Genomic DNA, 23,692 nt, shown 5'->3' with positions numbered 1-23,692 from the left:
CGTACAACTGACACAAACGGCTTCATTGTGGGAAAAGTGTACACCCATAGGAAAAATCTGTTGCTCATATGTTGCTTGATCTCGTCTCTTGAGATCAGTTTGAGCGTCTCATATTCGTATCATTCTGTGATCATTTGCTTCTTAACTCTTGCTCCTAAGGGTCCCTTAGGAGCAAGAGTTAAGCTATAATGAGAAAAGACATCGCTGAGACAAATGAGGTTGAGTTGAGACAACTGTTAGAGCAATAATTAAGAAGTGGGAGAGACGAACCTAAGACGCTCATGAGACAAATCTGAGAAGAATGAGTCCTAAAAGAGATCTCATCGTTGTCTGTCTGATGTCTCTTTCATGTCTTAATCATTTCTCTTGAATGTCTTACCAAAGCCGTTAATGAGAATGATATTTGAGATGTATTTGAGAAAGAAAAGAGAATTTAGTTTTATAGCAGTGGTCGCCAATCCTGGTCCTCAAGGGCCACCATCCAGTAGGGTTTAGATGTTTCTTTGCTCCCCAGATGTGAATCAACAGGTGATTAACCACCTCCTGCAGAACTTGAGGAGGCAATTCAACCACTGCAGCAGATCTGTTGGAGCAGGAAAACAGCTAAAACATCCAGAACAGTGACCTTCAAGGACCAGGATGGGAGACCACTGATATACAGTAACAGTAAAAACAATACTAGAAATGTAAATGCTTTACACTTTATTTGGGCAGCACCATCATCAGTACAGCATTTTAATTGTGGTAGCAGTATTAGACACTTTTTAAAATATTAAATGCATTAAGTACATGAACCGTGGCGTACTCAATCTGGTTGACACGCTGGTCATGAATACTTCCAGATTTTAAACAACACACTGAAAAAAAACATTAGAAAAACATAAACATAAAAACATTCTCTGAAACTTGCAGACTATCAAATCCATGAACCAATTTGAGAACCAAATTAAGATTAAAAATAAGAAAAAAGATGGAAAAGAAACCAGTCCGCATACTGTAGATCATGGCAGTAGCCTTAGAACCGGTTCTGCCCTACATTTGCTGACAAAGGCTTTCTTGAGCTTGGCCTCTTCAATTTGTTCCCAACCAGGTAGAGTGGCACATCACAGGACATCAGCTGTAAGACAAGAACATTAAAATCTGGCATGAGTAAATTGATAATAGACAGCACATAACAAACAAAGATAACACTTAAAGCTAGAAGCAAACTGTAGTTTTATAAAAGCAGCTGAATAATGCTACCATAAGATTACGTTTCTGTCATCCCTAAAAGCAGCCACACGTCGCTAGAGAGGACATCTGTTTCAGTTAAAAGAATTGAAATGCAGCATACTATGGGCATTAACTATTTAACAAATAAGGTTCAAATCTGATTCATTTCATTTTTCATGATACAGTCCAGATCAAACATTTAAGAAATGATCAAAAGTCACATTTTGCATGGTTGGCTCTTAACAAGGGAAAAATAATACCCATGTCTTAATTGGGACGCTGAGGGCTGATCGTGTCAAACTGTGGAAGAAGGTATTTCAATGAATATATATTATGGTATGATTAAGAATTTTGTGGTCAATATTTTTTGGATTGTTCAGAATATTTCCATTAGTTTTTTAAATTAGAGCACTTTGGCTTAGGTCTTTGTTCTGTTTGAGACTGAAGAATTATCCCTTAGTGGTACAAAAGTAAAGATTGGAAAAAAGTCTGTTATACTTAGAAAACTTCATAAAGCCACCCTTTAAATTGTATTTTATTTCTTTTAATGTGACACAATCTTACTATTTAAATCAAATGACCCCAAAATAAGGATTTTCAAAGCTAAATTTTAGGTTAGCCAGGGCTGCTCATTCCTGGTCCTTGGGATCCATCACCCTGCCTGTTTTCTAGATCTCCAAGCCCTGCTAGCTGTTGATCAGCTCAACCAGATGTCTCCACATTCTGACTGGATGAACACACCTGGTCTAGGTAATCAGCAGCAAGCAATTCAGGGAGAGTTGGAAAACAGGCAGGCTGGTAGATCTCAAGGACCAGGGATGAGGAGCCCTGAGTTAGATTAATACAAGATTAATTAGAATAATTAACTGCAGGTCATGATTAACTAATCACACCCAAAAATCAATCGCATGACAGCACTTATAAATATGTACCTTTGCAGAAACTCCAGGGTTGAAGCCAGCTCAGTTGGATAATGACTGATAAAGCAGAAGTAGCTTCCGAACATCAGGCACAGTGCTGCAATGTTGTTGTGTACGATGGAGCGGTTCCAACTCAGCATGAACCTCCTTGGGGAAAAGCAAGACTGTCCTAAAGACAGAACAATGGATAAAGTAAACATGTCACTCATGTACAGTGTACAAAGACAAAACCTTTAGAATAATTTAACATTTGAAACTTTACTTACCACATAAATAGCAGTTGGAGTCAACGGCACCTGCTGCATCTGGACCTCGTCTGCATCTTCTACAAGAACATGGCATCCTCCTCAAAGTAGCAGAGCAAAAGAAAGAGCATCTCTTTAACATCTCATCTCTTCTGAGCAGACACTCTGCTCTCATTGCATCATCTGCAGCCTTTTAGAGTCTGGAAAAACGTCTTGCTTTCATCATTTCTGCAAAAAGAGTGCAAACCATTTCCTTCCTTAGTCTTGGGTCAGGTCTCTTTCCAAAGACTGCACAAATTCCTCAGAAAACTTACTCCATGGAATTTCAAAGCTGTCCTCCCAGTCAATGTACGTACAGTCCTCGGCTTCTGGAAGATGTGGATGACGAACTCCTTGGTGACTATAACAAAAGTGACGATGATTGTGCTGGTGAGGTCTCAACAGATGACGATGTGCTGTTCTCTGGCGTTTGGTCTGCAACAAAAAACAAACAAACAGTATAAGTGTACTAAGTTTACACTGTACTGTCAGTGTGTTACCCATTCATATTCATATCCACTTCCGTGCATTACAAAAACTAATTTGTAATGTTTGAGACTCACATTTCAATTTCCAGAGAGCAAGACGTTTCCGGGCTTGAACAGGTCTCAAAGCTGGCAGCAAGTCAGCCTCTTCTATGAATCGTAGATCCTCATACAACTCCATTTATTCCAATGGACTGCAAGTGTTCTTCCAGGATGTTTTTTGTGGCTCTGGTAGGACCTCCATAATGGCAGTGTGGAGGAACATGGGTTCTGATTCACTCATTTTCACGTGTAGAATTTAGATCACCTTGAATCAGAGAGGGGGGAAAAAAAACATCATGTACACACATTTTATACAGCACAAAGTAAGATCTGGAAAGGTTTTTAAATACAGTGATGAAAGTCAGGCAAGGAAAAAATCCCTGAACTTTTCTTTGAGCGATATGGCGGGCACAGAGCGAAATTTTGGAAAAATACGTGGTCTTAGATGCATTCTGGTGCATTCTGGCAGCTAGTTATTCACTTCTTTATCAAGAAACTAAGACTAATTGGAGCATCATGATTTGTCATTCAAACCCCTAGTTTGACTCTCCATTAAGGACTTGCTGGTCCTAAAAAAGAATTTGAAAAATTGCTCAAAGTAACACAATCCTACAATCTACGCTTTTCCTTAAAGCTGCAAAACATACAATTGCTAAAATATAGTAACATCAAAGCCCCAAATGGCAAAAAGAACACCAGTAACTATGATATTCTATGAAAATACCTCAGTTATTTATACATTATTTCTGCTTTAGAAATGACTGATGTACAACATCCACTTGCACTGTTTTCTCAAACTATAATTACATCAAAATATGGGATCTGCTTTAAACTATAATTCTATAACATAATACATCAATTCTTTAACACCAATACTAAGTAATCTGGGAAATATCAAAACAAACATACAAACTAAACTAAACATTGTAAACATTATTTTTTAAGGGAGTGCGGGTCCAAACCATCAAATACTTATAATTAATGTTAACTATACTGAACTAAATCACGGTAATTAGGAAATACAAATAAATTAGATAGAGAAATGTATTCAAAATAAAAACTGAAACTCAAAACTAAAATTGAAATTATTTCAAAATGTGGTTTTGAGATTATTTTACACAAAAAAGTATTTGACCTACACTACCTTAAAAATCTTTTTTTTTTTTCCAGCCAAGACCACTTCAATTTGTTTTTTATCGTCTTCTCACAACTGAGGTCGTGACCACGCTCAATAATGACGATGCCTGCCATTATTTTAACACAAATTTGATCGCAAACTCTTCAGATGTGTTTGTGAAAGTTTAGCGTGGGTCCGCCAGTTTTGGTCTCTAGGGAAGCAAGTCACGCTGACCACGTGGTGCAGACAGAGCCAATCAGACCCGTCGACGCATCCGAAAGCAACTAAAACGTCCCGTCATTGGTCAATTAGGCCGGGAAGACGAAAGATGGCCACGACCATAGAGGAAGCGATCTGCGGAGAAATATAGAAAATAAAGCTAAAATTAGCTGATTTCAGACCATTTTCTAATCCGGAAAGCGATTTGTCCGTAGAGATCAGGTCTTTATTTCCCGGAAAGTACGTTCGGTTTGCTCAAAAACCCGGATTTCCGGGAATTCCCGGAAGACTTTCATCACTGTAAATATGATTTATGATTCACTAAAATCCTCCTACATATCAGTGTTGACATTTGTTGGCTTAGCTACATCTGTGCTCTCTAAACATCTCCACCACTGACAGAGGGCTGAGAACATGTTTCCCTAATATGCATACTTAAATTTTCAGATTATGATTTCTAGACATGTGAGCAGTTAATGATGACTTTACTTTAAACACATGTCCATAACCAGTTTCAAAAGATGACGTCACATGCCAAGCCAAACGTCTGAAAGATTATCTTTTAAACAAGAAAAGACCTTTAGCGTAAATATGCATATAGTGAAACTGCACATTTTGAAATTTGCAATAATGGAAATGGACTGTGGTGTCGTCACACTGTGAATGGGATGAACCCTGCAGACCCTTAACTGAAGAGCAAAATGTCTTCCAACAGTTACTTAGCACTCACGCGTTTGGAAAAATATCGACGCTCATTCTGTAAACTCTGCACTGCAAATAACTCTTCAATGTCTCTATTTTTTATTACAAAAAGCACAAGTAAACCTTTGTAAAATGTAATAATTACTTATACAGCCAAAGCCACCGCGAGTAGCCCAGATGTCTGCATTACTGGCGGAGCTAGCTTAAAACACCTTTAGCATTCAACTGAGTTCAGAGTTGGAGGGAAGAAATCGCAAACTTACCGTGCAAACTTCAAAGATTTTACTTGAATCTTTTCCAGACAAGCAAAAAAATTTTTGGAGATTCATCCCACGGATTGTTAAAACGCAGAAAAAATACGACTAGCGCTCGTCAAAAGTCTCTCGTTCTCTGCACTTCTCCCGCTTGCAGATTCCGGCCCGTTGGTGACGTCACCCACTGAGTTTTCCCTCCCACTGTGATCAACCAATCAGAAATCTGTGTCAAGTGAGGCTGTGATACAGTTTAAAATTCAAATCGGGTTACTCCAGGCTTCTGTTTGTTCAATATGATGCAGACTAAAATCAAGAAAACAGAAAATATTTTCAGCTTGTAAGGCTGCATGAAGGGTGATTTTTAAAGACATAGATAAAGTAACTCAAACTGAACCCCATAAATCTGTACCGCCCTAAAGTTGATTTATTAATTTGATTATTTTTATTTGTGTATTTTATTTGTTTGTTTCAAATGTACAATCTATTGTTTGTTCACTTTAAGGTGATCCAAATATGATCCCAAATGTCCTTTATTTAGTTCAGACATCAATGTGTTAAATGTTTTATACCCACCAACATATAAGTGTGCGTATATGCACTTGTGCGTGTATGCATGTGTGCCAGTACATGCGTGTGTTTGTGTTTAACTAAACCTAGCATCATTAACCCAACATACATTCTTGTTCATTTATGTTTATCTAAGCAGTCAAAAAAAAAGTTTATTAAATCAACACTGCAATGTTGTCTTAAAATTTCATGTTTTTAAAAAGTTTCAAAAATATGTCTTTTGAGGACATGACCGTCTTAATTATTTAACTTTTTTTTCTTGAAATTGTAATTAAGTTATATAAATATGTAAGCAATAAACAACTTTTTTAAGTTGAACATAAATAAAATAAAAAATATTATTTTCTCGAGATGAACTGTAATGGTGTCATCATGAGACTCATTTTAGGGCTTGTACTACTCTCATTTTTCTTTTTGCTGAGACAATAAAAAAATAGGCTAAAACAAGAAATTATTGAGCAACGAGAGACAGAACCATTGATGTCTTTCACTGAGACGTAACTGAGATAGGGATTTGAAGTAAGGATATCAAATTGAGACATACTTGAGCGCAACATAATATGGCTCATTTTTCTCTCAATTGAGATCTGGAGAAGAGACAGTTGTGAGAGAATTTTGAGATCTCAAACAGTGCTCACTGTGAGACTTATTTCTCAGGAGAAATGTTTGAGAAGAATGAGAAAAGCAGTTTAGTCTCAAACAGTTCTCATTTATGTCTAGGAGACGTAAATGTGACAGAAACGAGATCTCATCTTCAATTTTGCTTTGCTATGGGCACACAATCAACGGTGAGTTGAACCTAGTTTTAGAAGCTTTAATATATACACAGGGCTCCAGACTGCGTCCATTTGGTCGCATTTTGCGACCAAAATTTGAGAGTGTGCGACTGAATTTTACACCCAGTCGCACATGTGCGACCAGTTAATTTGCCTCCTCCACCCTCCGTATTTTTTATACATTAAACATGAAAGGAGCAAGTCAATGATCGATGAAATGAGCAATGAAATCATCAATGAGACGCGAGCGCACACGCACGCAGGCAGACACACACACTCGCGCGAATACTCATGAGACTGGAGCACACGCGAGCACACACTCGCGTTTCATTGAGTGATGCCTGAGGCGGCCAATGCGTGTGAGAAGAATAGGGAAAGTCACTGCAAGTGGCTAAAATATGTGGAGGGGCGGGGCCTAGAGATAATCGAGCGCGCGTAAACATCCGTGGGAAGGAAACGGAGACAAATATCATCACAACCTGATATGTGCGTCTGAGCTATGAGCAAGCGAACTATTGATTCGTTCTTCCGACCTGCAGCTAGTGTACCAGTGACAGAGTGTACAGCAGGGGTCTCAAACTCGCATGAAATCGAAGCTGCAGCGAGACTGAAAGAGACCAGGAATTAGGAGTTGTCCTTAACATTCAATTTCGTTTTAATATGCCTCTCCCCCTAAGTATGAGATGTGATATTACATCTTTTATAATTATTTTAATGTTTTGTAATGGATGTAGCCTTTTTTTAATCAGTTGGTATTTTAAATTATTTTAATTGATCAGTGAACTACAAAAAACCCATCAGGACGCATGTCCCATAATGCATTGTTTTGTAGTCTATAGGGCAGCTTTTAGTCAGTTCAATACTAAATTTCCAGCTGCGTTCGCTCTGATTGGTGTCTTGCTCTCACCCCTTTCTCGTGATATTTTTGTTTTGATTGACAGGTGATGTTGGAGCAAAAACAAAAATATACGTCACACACCAGGTGATCTGTGCAGTGTTGCGTCCATCTGGGTGATCTCAAACACGCTTATTGTGCATCTTGGCTGAACCTATTTGGTGTCACCAACATGAATTTCCATCCTCTAATATTTACATACATTTAAGTATTGTTTGAAACTGTGAAATTACGAAAGGTTACTACGGTAATCACTTGTTACTAAAAACTTTTTTTTATTCTAAATGTATGGTATTTCTTTTACTATTTTTACTTAGTTGTACTGTCGTGACAGCGATGGTGCTGTCAGTTTACCTTCATGTTGCATCTTCAAAAGTGCAGAATAAAATATGACACTGAATTAGAAACAGCACATTGTAATTTCTGCATCTATTATTAAAGTATTTATTTGTAATACAGTGGAAATTAGTAGATTTGGTTAGAATGTTGATTTACGGTATGCACCCCTAAATTTTCTGGTTGTGCCCCTAAAATTTTCAGTTAGGGGCCACTGTGCTCCTAGTGAAAAAAGTTAGTCTGGAGCCCTGATACATAAAAGTGAATGATGTATTAAAAATAAATCTGACAATATAATATTTCTTTTTGCTTTTTTCCAAATACAGGATTGAGCTCCTCTGGTGTGATGTCTTCGTGAGTGTTACTGGTTTATATTACAACATCCTGCACTCTCCTGAGGACCAAGACTTGCTCAATATCAGTCACATCACGTATTCTGCTGCCATTACATTTTTCTACCTCGCATTCAGGCCAGTTTGGATGTCTTTAGTGACGCGTGGGACAGCCATCCAATCAGGACGGAGCAAAGCATGACACCAAATCAGCTGTGGCAGTTGGGCTTGACCCAGAACCCTGTTTCTGATCCCCGGGTAAATGCTTTATTTAATCTCACTGTACTGGACAACTGATTTGTGTGCAGTTTGACTAAAGTGGAAAGTATCAAGAAGAGTATCATGAAATCATAATGACTACAGTGAATTTTCATCGAAAATGAATGAAAAGGATTATTGTTGTGTTGTGCAAACAATTTCCCTAAATTGTTTGTTTGTAGGAAGAATAGCACATCTGCAAGTTCAAAATGCATCACAATGCATGGCCTTATGAGCCATCAGATGTACTAATGTCACTACTTTGTTAAGGTTCACTTATTTGCAAATTATAAACAGTTATGGAGATATGAGGTCTGCCTGCAAGCAACAATATAAGTTATTATTAGTCGGTCACTGTTCCTACATAATCTAAAACACAAAAAAACAGCGCTGTTCATAAACAGTATCATTTTTTTTGTCAGGGTATGCTGGTTCCAGAGATTGAATGGGAGGAGAGTGGATCCATGGCTGAACCTCATCCTGGGATCAATGTCCCGGTATGGGACAGTCCTCTTTTGGGTCCACAAATGTTGTAACTGCAAGACGACATCAATCCATTGTGGAATTCAGACCGTTTTGGAGTGGACCTACATCTTTACTGTCCAGTGTGTTTAGAACTTAATTTAGGCGACATAATTACATACAGAAGAAGAGAGACTGAGCGGGGCAAGACAGTTCAAATCAATACTGCTGTATTGTTCAAGGGACTTCATTGTATGTAAGGATGTTATGAAAATTAGTTCCAGTTTAAATAAAATTCAAATCAGTAGAGATCCCACATTTGCTTAAATTTTGATGTTTTAATCTGTCCATGTTTTCACTGAATTTTACTCTGCAATAAAGGGTGAATGTTTGCACTTTGTTGTTCTATGACCATCTTTTGTTGTGTAGTATTTAACCAGTTATAAAACCCAGAGTGAGGATCTTTTTGCAAGGGTGACCTGGCCAAGAGGTGTATGTATATGGTTACAATATAAATTCAATGACATTTGAGTTATTAAAAAAATAAAATTAAGGTCAAGCAAAGTGACTTTGGGCTGAGCAGGGGAGGTGTATATTGGGCGTCTGTGATTGACAGTGAGATGAACTTGAGGTAATGTAGTCCCACTGCGTGGTACGGAGCAAAGTGATGCCAGTTTCTCCACAAAACCTGTGGAAGTTGAAGATTTTTCTCCTCCACCTTCATATGATCAAAACCGTGTCTGAGTGTTGAAATGACGCTAGCATGAAAGCTAAGAGAAGGATAACGTACAAACAATCCCGAGTGAAACGTTCATTTTAAATCTCATGACCAGTACAGAGTTCGATGGATTCAATGTCAACTGCATTCAACCACTGTTGCCTTGCTTCCAGGTCCACTGAAAAGTTGCACAAGCCAGTAATTTTTGACAACCGAGGCAAATAAACCGACAAGCCATGCTAAGGCTAACACGCTAACGACCGACTGGTACAGAATCAAATATGGGCGGGGCTTTTGCCACCCGCAGAAAGCGTAAAGAAAGTGTAAGGGGCCATTCGATTGGCTAAAAGCGAACCCGCCTGCTTTGCCGATGAGTTTGATTGACAGATTCACTAGCCAATGGTGACATTAGTTTACCTGCTCCGTCAGATGAGTCTCAATATTCACCGTAGAAAAATCTCTCACACACACGGGGAGATTCACAAACGAGAACGGGATTTTGAATGCACAGTCTGCAGTTCGAATGATCTGTGAGTTCACATCACGTGTACCTAAAAATCATGTTTGTGAAGCACCTACTGTGTATTTCTGATACATTTATTGTGAATTTCTAAAATGTTTTTTGTGAAACACAGTGTGCACATTTGTGAGAAACACTTATTGTGCATTTGTAAAACATTTAGTGTGCATTTGTGAAACACAATCTGTGTGTTTGTGAAACACAGGGTGTGTATTTCCGAATTTATTTTTCACGTTTGCATAAAATGACATTTGTGAATCGGAGCGTGTGCATTTGTAAAACAGGTTGTGTGCATTTCTGATTATTGTGACTGAATTAACTCCATACTTTTATAACTGCAATAAGTCAAGACACAGCATGTACTGTGGGGAAAAAAAAGAAATAAAAATCTGTTTTGAAAAGTGTGCAAAACTGGGAGGCCACGAAAGGTGAACCACAATAAAGCCAACGACCACTGTATTTAAACTGTCCCAAATTCAAATTCAACAAAAAAAGATAATTTTCTCTTAGTCTCTTAACTACATTATATTAAAATTACTTACATATAAAATATAGAGGGGAGATAATAATTAAAAATAACCAAATAATGCAAACACAAGGGAGTCCATTAATGCTTTCTTGGGCCGGTCCCACGTACGGAAAAATGCAGAGGGTTTGGTTAAGGTGTGCATCCTATCTAAAACCAAAGACTAATTAGATATGCAAATCAGAGGGAAGAGACAGACGTGACAGAAGGATCGCTGCTTTTAGCAGTCCCTTTGTCTCTCTGTGGCCCATTGACAATTTGTGTCCTGCATTGATCTACATAATGGGACACCATAGACAGGCGCTCTAGTCCAGCTGCAGAGCATCCATCAGTCTTTGGTCATTAAATAGTAACATTCTAAAAGTCTTTCTGGATTAACTGACACTTGCCTAGTACACAAGTTGGTCCTAGCTTATTTGACCCTTTAACACTGGAGCTTTGGCTCGTTTTTTGAGCTACCATAACTCTTTGACCATTCTCAAAATAAGTACAATTCCAATGGATTTTGAAGCTGAGAAAAGCAGCTTTGTGTCAATATGGAACACTTTACAATAATGAAGTGTTTATGCAATTAACATAAACCAGCTGATTGGATGGAAGAACTCTGAGGTAATCTGCTTATTGGTTGCTTATATCAGTTAATTTATTTTAGTGCTGTGACGAATTGTAGTGTGTTATTTTGTGTTGTGTAGCAAATTTAAAGTGTTGTGTTGTGTTCCTTCTGGGCCATCGTACAATATCTGCAATTAAATGTGTAAAATGTTATGATTATTGTTAAGTTCCTGTTTGCTCATAGTTTTTTTAAATATGTGCGGCCAGTGCTTTATCCTTAGCTGAACGGACCCAGAAGAAGGGTTAGGTTTAGGCTAATACGACCAACAACATTTGGCTTCGGATGCACTTCAAATCCATGCGGCCCCCCTTAGTATACACACCCCTCCCCCTTCAATATATACACTCAAACATAAACACACACACATGCACACACACCCTTTGAAACACACATACACGCACACACATTTTGCAAGGAAGGTGGGACCTGGGTCCATCTGTCCCCTACCCCCTTCCCTGGTGGGGGGTGCGGGCCCCTTGGCGATGGCGGCCGTGTCCCTTGGGTGCTGGCTCCCTGGGCCCGGCGGTGCTCTCTCCGCATGGTGGGGGGGTTCATATTACACCTGAGCCGGGGGTGTTCGTGTCCCTGGGGGGTGGGTCCTGGTCCTTGCCCCTGAGCGCTGGGCCCCGCCAAACTTCCAACATGGCCGAGCCTGGTCGGGCCATATTTATAACACCCCTTGTGGGCCCTCTTTTTTTCCCCGGGGTTCCCCCCTCCTGGGCGGGGGCGGCGGGCCCCTGCCTTGCTCCTCCCTTGACCAACGGTGGGCCGGGCGGATGGCTGCCTGGAGTGCGGAGCGGGTCTCCCTTGGGGGGTCCTGGCTCGTACCTGGGGTAGGGGCGGGGGGATGCCCGGAACTCCTGGGTGGTGGTGGGGTGCTCGTCTGGGGCTGTGGGCGTCCTTCTCCGGTGGGGCCCTGCGTTAGGCGCTCCCGGCGCGGCGGGGGGGCTGCTCTCCTGGTTGGGCTGGGGCGGCGCTCTCTTTCCCTCCGTGCCTCCCTGCTCTCTGGCTCTGGGGGCCTTGCGGCGGTCCTGCTGGCCCTGGCCTGGGTGGCGGGCTTGGTCGCCCGGGCGGCGGTTGTTCCCTGCCGGTTCCCGTGTGGCGTTGGGGGGATTTCGGCTGCCGCTGCTGCTGCGGTGGGGGTCTTGGGGTGGGGATGGATAGGCACTCTCCCTCCTTCTTGTCACGTTCCACCATCCATTTTAGAAGAACATAAACACTCACCTGAGCACAGGTGTTAGCTCACCTTTGCACTAACAGTTTGCATGATTGAATGACTGAAATATTTCACACTAGTTGGTTTTAAGGCATAAGTATGCGTGTGAACACTATCTGTTTTGTGTACATGTCGACAGGTGGACATTTTTGCAGCTAGCAGGTGTGTTTATAACATTTGAGTGTGTGTGTGGATAGGCCCCGCCCTTTTTGTACTACATTTGAACCTTACCATAATGATTAACAACCAGTAAACTTGTTGCTTTATGCTGCTTCATGGTCTTACCCCCCTTCCCCTCCTATTATCACCCTCCTACCCCCCCCTCTCTCTAACGTCCCTCTCTCTTCTTCCCCTCTTTCCTTTTCTGTCCGGCCCAACGCCAAAGATTTTCAAACATGATTGAAATTAATAAAGTTTGGCCTCAATTACAAAAGGGGTTTATTCAGACATACCTTTGGTTTGTCTGAAGATTAATAACCCCTCTTGTTAAAGTAAAATATGTCCAACACAAGAGGCCCTCAGCTCTCATCTGTCTGCCTAGCTGTTGGACAGGACAAGTTAAAAAAAACAAAAAAATAAAAAAAAAAACATCCATGCGGTCTTTGCACGTAAATGTGGGAATAACATCAGCCTTTGTTTTGTCTGAACACGATAGGTAACACAAATTCACATGATTATTTACATGGTTTTCATTTGAGAGAAACACATCCAATTGAGTAAAGCAGGTGAAATCCTCCTGATCACACGCCCTTTTCCACATCTCTGCTTTTTTCAGGAAACCACCCACCTTGTCATACAGGTTCAGGATGCTGGTGTCCTTGCCCTGCAGGGACATGTTCAGTTCATTCAGTTTTCTGAATGAACCAAAACATAAACAAAGTTAATTTCTGACCAAGTCTTTGTTGTATTTGGACAATAAGGTCATAATTAGTCAGTACAGAAAGTTTGGTGACTGTATCTTCAGTATCTTCAGAGCTATTGAGGATTTTTGACCAAATATGATCCATATTTCTATATGAAAACAACAAAACATAAACAAAGTTAATTTCTGACTAAATCTTTGTTGTAGTCGGACAATAAGGTCATGATTAGTCAGTACAGAAAGTTTGGTGACTGTAGCTTCAGTATCTTCAGAGCTATTGATCACTTTAATTATGATTTATATTTCTATTAAAATGTGAAAAATATGTGCAATAAAATATGATAAAGATGGACACACAAAATATTTATTTTAGCATTAATATCTTGACAGATCTTCATTACCAGTTCATATAAATGTAGAGATGTATTCACTTTTCAAAAGGTTATTGATTTTTATAGAATGGTGTTTCACAGAGGTTGCACTTTGTTGACGGTCCTTTGGGAGCAGGCTCGCTGCATGTCTGCATTTACACCTCGAAGAGAACAATTTTGATCAAAAGGCAAAAAAACGATATTTTTTCTTTCTAAATGCATTTGTAGTTCACTCTCTGGGTTAATATAAAAGAATTTAGATACTTGCTGTCACATTTATACGTTTATCAGAAGAGTTATTGAGGCCGGAAGTCCGAAACTGTGAATATCTTTACCGAACTGGATTTTTTTTTTAATCCGTGCCATGAGCCCTTTCGCGCTGCCCGTCATTGATGCAGCCGCATTTGTGCAGACGCTGTTGCAGGATTTCCAGCTGACAGCTGATTCATTCAGCTGCAGTGAAAATGAGTCGGCAAGTTTCCCCACAACTTGTTTGATAATGTCTGTGCCCATGATATCTATTCTACGGCAAACGGTGTCATTAGACAGAGGCACAGTTTTTAATATATCTGTAACCCTCTTGTACTGATACCTCTCCGGGAACCTCCGAGACTCTGCGTTGTGTTTGTGATGTTATGATGAGAGGAGGTGTCGCACGGAGAGTCGAAGCATCAGAGACCACGATTGGTTCAGAGATTGCAGTCGAGTCGAGAGCCAGGTGTAACAAGGCAGGTGTTTATTCTATCCCCAGAAGCACTCAGGTTCACAAATTTCCATGTACTGCTCAGCTACCACCTTTCTTTCAAAGGAGTAACACGTTCTCAATTAATAAAACACAGACATCAACAAACTGAGCAGCATCATACAGTAGAGCCTGATTTGAAACATGTGTAAAAAAACCCAATGTTAAATGTAACTTAAAATGTATCTTAGTTTACCCAATTCTTACTAAACATTTTACCAAACATAGCAATAAACACATTTTTCCATTTCCAAAGGTTTTGACCCAAAAATAAAAAGAATATTGCTGAGCACACCACGTTTTCCCCCTACCTTTCAAAGGAGTAACACGTTCTGAAATCAAAATGGCGCTCAGAACGGACTTTACCTGGGGCTACGGTATCCCTCAAAGAACAAAACATACAACTTTGGTCAAAATCCCGGGGCAACAGCGCCATCCAGCGGCCATAACTTTCAACAGCGCTACATCCACCCCCACATTGACAGATGGCGTCCCTGACATTTAACTCAAAGAACAGAGGAAACATTCTCAGATATACAGACACCGAACAAAACAGATCATGGAAAAAGGTGTATAGCTTATGTGTGCAAGAGTGAGTCGACAGAATGAATCTATGTCTACTTGTTCAAGCAGTCTTATGAAGTGCTGCTGCACGTTTTTCTTTTGCCTGCAGCCACAATGCTCTCCCTTTCTGTATCTTCCATTGGTCATCTTGTGTTCTGACCACTTGAGATTCAAGAGACAATCTCTTCGGGGGTTGTCGGTTTCTTGGCGGGTTTAGTTTATTTGTATAGCACAATTCCCACACAAAGTAATTCAAGGTGCTTCACAAAACAGAAAAATGCATTAAAATCACACATCATAGAAATAATCAACGTAAAATTTACTTTAAAAGAAAAGAAAAAAAATTTGAAAATTGATTTAAAAATAAAGGAAGGAAAGGAAAGAAAAGTGCAGATAGGACCTTTCAGTCATATACACAGCTAAACAGAAATGTTTTAAGTCTAGATTTGAACATAAACACAGAAGAACCCTGTCTTACGACTTCAGGGAGGCTGTTCCAGATTTTAGCTGCAGAATATTGAAACGCTGATTCCCCTTGTTTAGTTCTGACTCTGGGAATCAACAGGAGGCCGGCCCCTGAGGTCCTCAGAGTACGAGATGGTTCATATGGCACTAACATGTCAGAGATGTACTTAGGTGCTCGGCCATGGAGAGACTTGTACACAAGCAGAGCTGCTTTGAAGTCTATTCTTTGAGGTACAGGGAGCCAGTGCAGAGACCTGAGCACAGGACTAATGTGATCATACTTCCTGGTTCTGGTCAGGACTCGAGCAGCAGCATTATGGATGTACTGAAGCTGTTTTACAGCTCGTTTGGAGAGGCCGGTGAGCAGGCCGTTACAGTAGTCTAACCTACTAGAGACAAATGCATGAATAAGTATCTCCAGGTCTGGCTTTGACACTATGTTTTTGATTTTGGCAATGTTTTTCAGATGGTAAAATGCCGCTGATGTTACTGACTTGATATGGCTGTTAAAGTTCAGGTCAGAGTCCATGATTACCCCTAGATTTCTGACTTGATTTCAGGGTTTAAGAGACAGAGAATGAAGGTAGCTGCTGACACTTTCTCTTTGTTTCTGGGGGCCAAAAATAATAACTTCGGTCTTGTTTGAGTTTAGCTGGAGAAAGTTGTTCTGCATCCACGCACTGATCTGTTGGAGGCAGTGGCTGAGTGAATCCACCGGCCCATATTCACCTATTGTCAGTGACACATAGATCTGAGTATCATCTGCATAGTTGTGATAAGATATGTTATTACTGCGTATTAACTGCCCTAGTGGCAGCATGTAGAGGTTGAACAGAAGGGGTCCCAGGATCGATCCCCCTCAGGACGCACCACATACACAGGCATACCCGGCTGTTTTTTCTGAATGATGTATGGGTGTCGTTCCCATCTGTCTCCCAACTTCTGTCGCCCCTCAACATGACATATCTTCACTAGCACTCGGTCACCCTCACAGAAGCCATGGTCTGTGACTTTTTTGTCATAATACCTCTTTTGTTGCTCTTTTGCTTTTTTTGATGCCTGATTAGCTTGGGCATAAGCCTGGGTGAGGCAATCATGCAATGTCTGGATATAGTCATTGTATTCACATGGTTGGTTTGTGGTAGACAGTCCAAACACCAAATCAACTGGGAGGCGGGGGTGTCTCCCAAACATTAGAAAGTAAGGGGTGTAACCTGTTGAGTCATGCCTCGTGCAGTTGTATGCATGTGTCATTGCCTCTACATACTCAGGCCACCTGGGTTTTAGGTGGGGCTCTAGAGTTCCCAGCATGTTCATGAGTGTATGATTCAACCTCTCTGTTGTCCCATTGCCTTGTGGGTGATAAGGCGTTGTGTGGGTCTTAATAATACCTGTACACTTACACAGCTCTCTCACAACTGCACTTTCGAAGTTGCGGCCTTGGTCTGTATGCAACTTTGCGGGGAATCCAAAACGACAAAAGAAGTTCCTCCACAGCACTCAAGCAACAGTACTAGCCTTTTGGTCTCTTGTGGGGTAGGCTTGTGCATAGCGAGAAAAATGATCCGTCACCACCAGGACATTCTCCATTCCGCCCTTAGACTTCTCCAAGCACAAGAAGTCTACACAAAGTAGTTCCATTAGGGCAGTGGAATGGATGCTGACAAGTGGGACTTGGTGTCCTGATATTGGGGTCTTCCTCAGACAACATCTCTCACACTTTTCACACCAAGACTTTATGTCATGAAACATGTTGGGCCAATAAAATCTCTTCCTTATCACCTGCAATGTCTTCTCCATCCCTAGATGTCCAGAGTCATCGTGAAGTGCTGTCTTTACAGTAGTGTGGTACCGTTCTGGTAATACTCGTTGTTCAATTTTTTTGTTTCCATCCTCTTTTACTATACGGTACATGATGCCATTTTTTGGCATCATTTTTTTAATCTAGCCACAGGGGTTGCAAGCCAGTTACTTCTGTGCCGGTCCCAAGCCCGGATAAATAGAGAGGGTTGCGTCAGGAAGGGCATCCGGCGTAAAAATTGCCAAAATAACCATGCGAATCATCCACAACACTTTAGACAATATACCGGATCGGTCGAGGCCCGGGTTAACAACGACCGCCACCGATGCTGTTAACCTACAGGGTGTCGGTGGAAATTTGACTACTGTTGGTCGAAGAAAGAGGGGAGGCAGAAGGGTCCGTGGCCAGAGAGAGAAGGGAAAAGGCAGGAACATAGGTTTGAGAATAGGGACTCTTAACGTTGGTACAATGACAGGGAAAGGCAGAGAGCTGGCAGACATGATGGAGAGAAGGAAGGTAGATGTACTGTGTGTGCAGGAGACAAGGTGGAAGGGCAGCAAGGCACGTAGTATTGGAGGAGGATACAAACTGTTCTATCATGGTGTTGATAGGAAGAGAAACGGGGTAGGAGTGATTCTGAAGGGGGAGTTTGTAAACAGTGTTCTAGAGGTGAAAAGAGTCTCAGACAGGATGATGAGCCTAAAGTTAGAAATTGAAGGGGTGATGGTGAATGTAGTCAGTGGGTATGCGCCACAGGTTGGCTGTGAGTTAGAAGTGAAGGAGAGATTCTGGAGTGAGTTGGATGAGGTCATAGAGAGTTTTCCCAGAGGAGAGAGAGTTGTTATTGGAGCAGACTTTAATGGGCATGTTGGTGAGGGCAACAGAGGTGATGAGGAGGTGATGGGCAGGTTTGGTGTGAAGGAAAGGAATCTGGAGGGACAGATGGTGGTGGACTTTGCAAAGAGGATGGAAATGGCGGTAGTCAACACTTACTTCCAGAAGAGAGAGGAACATAGAGTGACATACAGAAGTGGAGGTAGGAGTACTCAGGTGGACTACATCCTGTGTAGACGAGGTCATTTGAGAGAGGTTAATGACTGCAAAGTGGTGGTAGGAGAGAGTGTAGCCAAACAGCACCGCATGGTGGTGTGTAAGATGACTCTGGAGGTCAGGAAGAAGAAGAGAGGGAAAACAGAAAAGAAGACCAAGTGGTGGAAGCTACAGAATGAAGAAACTTGTGAGGAATTTAGGCAGAAGTTGAGACAGGTCCTGGGTGGTCATGATGAGCTTCCAGAGGACTGGGAAACTACAGCAGAGATTATCAGGGAAACAGGTAGGAAGGTGCTAGGTGTGTCATCTGGAAAGAGGAAAGACGGTAAAGAGACTTGGTGGTGGAATGAGGAAGTACAGGAATGCGTCCAGAGGAAGAGGTTGGCTAAAAGGAAGTGGGATGTAGAAAGGACTGAGGAAGGTAGACAGGAGTACAAGGAAGCGCAGCGTAGAGTGAAGAGAGAGGTGGCAAAGGCCAAACAGAAAGCTTACGATGAGCTATATGACAGGTTAGACACAAAGGAAGGAGAGAAGGACTTGTACAGGCTAGCCAGACAGAGAGACATTCGAAATGGTTTTGCATCTATCAAAGGGATTTCATGCTGTACCGTCGTTGTGTGACCATAGTCCAGTGGGTGTTTGGAAAACACATTTGCATTCCTTTCCACCAATTGTTGAAGGAGGGTACGTTGATGGTCATCATCCACTCCAAGAGTGAGAGATGTCTCTCCTTTCAGATGTTCTCTCTGCTCTCTCTGGGAAATTTCCACCACATTATCCACCAGACAGACTTTGGCAAGCTCCGTGTTTGGTTTAATTGTGACAGTATGCTGCGACAGGTTCATAACTCTTACGGGAATCCATCCCCTGTTTACATTCGCCAGAACCCTGCCAACCAAAAGGTCCAGAGGAGCTTTAGGGGATGTATGGCCCTCTATTAGAGCTGTGTAAGTCCTTTTCCTTGGGCCAGCTTTGACTTTACACCTCAGGTCCATTTCTTTCCCCACTTGGATATGGACAGTCTGGCCAGTGTACACAGCAGGTCCCACAACGTCAGTCTTTTTAGTTTGAACTAACTCACCCACTTTCTGCAGGGCTGTATACCATTCCGGGTGCTTTTCTTTCACTTGAAGCAAGAACCCTTGGCCATAGATGTTTTTCAGGTGGATTCTGGAGGCCCGGAGGACATTAGTGCCAACTACAAGAGGGACATCCAAACGGTAGTCAGAGTCAGGGACCACAAAGGCGGGGACAGTTTCATACTGTTTGCCAAGCACTTCCAATCTGATGTTCAGAACACCATAATATGGGACCTTCTGTCCTGCTGCTCCCTCTATCAGGATGTTGGAAGGCTGTAGCTCCAGTGCATTCAGCTCAGGATGGCTGCGCCAGAAGCTGCAAGTCATGCTGGTCATTTGAGAACCAGAGTCAATCAACGCCTTGCACTTTAGTCCATTAACAATCACCTCTCCCTCATTCCTGGGACCCACTAGGGGGGTTTGCTCTTTTCTAATGCCAGTTTCTGCTTTTGGTGGGTTGGGGCTTTGCTGCATGCCCGCGGTTTCCCCAGGAACCGTGGGCCTTACCAGTTTAAATGTTGTTTTGAGTGTGGAGCTTCCCTCTCAGTTGGGTTTGTAGATGGTTGTTGGTTGGCCCCTTCTGGGTTCGTATTCTGAAGGACTGCCCTGTAAAACCGAGCTCTGTGTCCTTGCTCTCCACACCGACGGCACCTAACATGCTGGGCCTGTGTGCTGCCCCTCCTGGGAGAGAAAGCTGTAGGAGAAGTGGCAGAAGGTGAAACTGGGTTAGAGAAAGTTATTCTGGCCTCAAGTTGCGACAATTTAAGCATTTGTCCTTCCTGATTAAGAGCTAACTTCTTCACCATCTCAGTCAGTTCTGAGAGTTCAGAAGAAGCTTTTGTATTCTCCCCTTTTGTGCTTGTGCTGCTATCCTGAGTACAATGCATTTGGGACATTGATTTCTTAGCTCTGCAGTGGGAGTGGGACTTCCTTGTTTCCCGTGTTAGCTCGCGAAGTTCAGCCTGCAGCTCACGGAAGCTCCATAATCGTGGTTTTATAGATATAATTCGAGCATACACAGCTTCGTCAATCAAGCCCCGCAAAAATTGGCGAATGAGTTTACTGTCTCTGTCGGGTAAAGGCCTGTTCTGTCTTTCGCTCTCTTCCGCTCTGCGCAGTAGGGCCTCCAGTGCAATGGCATACGAACATGCAGACTCTCCTGGCTTCTGTCCACGCTCATAAAAGTCAGCTAGTGGGTCGAGAAAACACTGAGTGTCACCATACTCTGCTCGTAGCTCTTCAAATGCTTTCTCGGGTGTCTGGGACATGGGGGGAAGATTTAGGACCAGCTTTCTGGCTTCACCTCTTAAATGCCGAATTACAGTTGAGAAACTGAGGTGCGAGGGGAGGTCCACTGCATCCAAGAGGTACTGCATATCACGAATCCAGTCATCCACCAACACCTTGCTGTCTGTATAACCTGTGAAAATTTGTACTTTTCTAACTTGGTGTGTTTGCATCAATCGCCCATATGCTGGAGGGGTAGCGACTGGGGAAACAAATGCGCACTCAGCCGGAAAAGGGACACCACTGTACCTGCCATCTGGAACTTGAATTGTTTCGTTAACAATGCTGGCTTGGTGGACAGATAGATCAAGTGCTGGGGCAGGGTTTGGCAGGAACAAAGGAGTAAAATGTGGATGTTACTGGTAGGTGTGGGAAGAGCACCCACTTGGTGCCCATCAGGCTGTTGACTGTGTGTCATATCCACTGAAGCTTGGGGTGGTATAGTTTGATGGTAAGGCGGAGCCCTGACTGCATGTCCACCGTGATGCGTCTGGCCCAGCTGAGTTGCCGGCAGGTTCACTGGGATGGGGGGGAGTGGCAGATGTGCTGAGTCTGCATTGCTTGGCGGCCCAGAGGCATATCTTGTGGCACTGTAGTCTGCATAAGGGGTCAGATTTGGGGGTGGTGGTGTTGGTTGTGGGACTGGCCCATAATCTGACCGCCTACCAGCAGCTTGGTAGGAAAAATGTTCACTTCCAATGATTGGTCTGGATCTGGGAGGAAAACTGCTTACTGAGGTCTGAGTTGCAGGACCCGCAAGTGCAGACTCTGGGGTGTTTTCCATCTCTCTCTCTAATTTTTTTTTTTTTTTTTTTTAGAGGAATTTTAATATTGAGTAAATTAACGAGTGTGTGCACTTATTAAGGTGCAGAGAATGCTGTGATTGTGTTGCAAGACAGAACAGAATCCCAAAAGTCTTACAGCTTGTTAAACCATATATGCAAAAAAAAATAGAAAAACAAAAACAAAAACAAAATTCTCAGTCAAAATTCAGTTTTACCACACAATCCTCAAATTTTACATATGTTTAACCAGTCTATATATTTTCAGAACAACAGACAAAATTCAAATGAGTAAACAAAACTGCCCATTTATAGTTGATGGTATTTGTAAAGAATATTTCAGTGTAGGCAGGTGTTACCAGCGGTCTCTCAAGTACTACTGGCCCATCCACTGTGGATCAAAACTTCACCTTGATCTTACATCAGTCTCCACGACCTGCAATCCGGGTCACGGCACCAAAAGATGTAACCCTCTTGTACTGATACCTCTCCGGGAACCTCCGAGACTCTGCGCTGTGTTTGTGATGTTGATGATGAGAGGAGGTGTCGCACGGAGAGTCGAAGCATCAGAGACCACGATTGGTTCAGAGATTGCAGTCGAGTCGAGAGCCAGGTGTAACAAGGCAGGTGTTTATTCTATCCCCAGAAGCACTCAGGTTCACAAATTTCCATGTACTGTTTAGCCACCACCTTTCTTTCAAAGGAGTAACACGTTCTCAATTAATAAAACACAGACATCAACAAACTGAGTAGCATCATAGAGTAGAGCCTGATTTGAAACATATGTGTAAAAAAAAACAATGTTAAATGTAACTTAAAATGTATCTTAGTTTACCCAATTCTTACTAAACATTTTACCAAACATAGCAATAAACACATTTTTCCATTTCCAAAGGTTTTGACCCAAAAATAAAAAGAATATTGCTGAGCACATCACGTTTTCCCCCTACCTTTCAAAGGAGTAACACGTTCTGAAATCAAAATGGCGCTCAGAACGGACTTTACCTGGGGCTACGGTCCCCCTCAAAGAACAAAACATACAACTTTGGTCAAAATCCCGGGGCAACAGCGCCATCCAGCGGCCATAACTTTCAACAGCGCTACATATCCGCTGATTTTTTTGTCCAGCATAGTTTAATACCACAGCGGCGGGGAGCAGAACGTTTTTTTGGCTTACGCAACAAGCAAAGACACAGCGTAAGAAGCCTCCAGGGCTTTGGCTGATGAGGTGGGGACTTTTCGCATTGTGGCTTGGGATGACTTGAAATCAGAAAGTTTTCTCCTGAAGACCTCTGGTGCCTTACCAACGTGCCATCCATGTTTTGTGGTGAGATGCCACACAGTGCCTGGGGTGGGTCAGAGCTCGTGGACGTAAATACCATTAAAACATGTTCTTCCATGTACTTTCTGGACTTCGTCGCCTCTTGTTTTGTTTTCTTTTTCACTTGTCCATCTGTACTTTCAGCAGCATGGCTGCTGCGCTTTAACCACGTCTCCATAGTTACAGTGTTATGGTAACGACAGGTCTCTGATGAGTGCGTGACGTCAGTGGTTCAAACTAACTTGGTGTGTGGTCCCAAGTTAGACAGGAACCCTTTCAAAATAAAACAGGAAACATAACCAAACATGACAGAACAAGAAATAAAACAAAAACCAAGACAAAACAAACCCAAACGATGACAGTATCCCCCCCTCAAGGAACCGCTCCGAGGTTCCAACCATCCACCAAGGAGGAGGGGGCCCGTGAGACTAACTGTGACAGACGACTAAGTACAGGGAGGCCGGGCTTGGCACGACAGCAAGGCCGAGAAGAGTCCGGAGGACGGCCGGGGGGCCAAGCGGTCCGGCGAGGCAGGTCCTGAGGAGGGCCGGGGAGCAGAGCGGACCGGCGAGGCAGGTCCGGAGGACGGCCGGGGGGTCGAGCGGTCCGGCGAGGCAGGTCCGGTGGACGGCCGGGGGGCCGAGCGGTCCGGCGAGGCAGGTCCGGAGGACGGCCGGGAGGCTGAGCGGTCCGCAGAGGCAGGTCCGGCATGAAGTCCTCCGAGGCGTCAGGCATGGAGTCCTCCGAGGCGTCAGGCATGGAGTCATCCGAGGCGTCAGGCATGGAGTCATCCGAGGCGTCAGGCATGGAGTCAACCGAGGCGTCAGGCATGGAGTCATCTGAGGCGTCAGGCTTGGAGCCAGGCTTGGAGTCAGGCTTGGAGTCAGGCTTGGAGTCAACCGGAGGGTCAGGCC

At 42.7% G+C, this 23,692-nt stretch overlaps 1 long non-coding RNA gene across 2 annotated transcripts; it reads right to left on the bottom strand.

Moving 5' to 3' along the window:
• Window positions 1-211: 211 nt before the first annotated feature.
• LOC105358706 lies at window positions 212-5,925 on the bottom strand. 2 transcript variants are annotated; one of them, XR_912249.3, is made up of 6 exons: window positions 5,245-5,925; window positions 2,980-3,208; window positions 2,692-2,851; window positions 2,399-2,605; window positions 2,145-2,301; window positions 212-1,117 (listed from the first exon to the last, which is right to left on the bottom strand). It is a non-coding gene; the product is annotated as an uncharacterized LOC105358706 (long non-coding RNA). The 2 variants fall into 2 exon arrangements; XR_002289544.2 differs by having other exon boundaries at window positions 2,399-2,478; window positions 5,245-5,921.
• Between the last annotated feature and the right edge of the window lie 17,767 nt (window positions 5,926-23,692).

The sequence above is a fragment of the Oryzias latipes genome, chromosome 5, assembly GCF_002234675.1.
Source record: "Oryzias latipes chromosome 5, ASM223467v1".
Taxonomy (NCBI): Eukaryota; Metazoa; Chordata; class Actinopteri; order Beloniformes; family Adrianichthyidae; genus Oryzias; species Oryzias latipes.
This window is presented reverse-complemented; position numbering and strand designations above follow the sequence as displayed.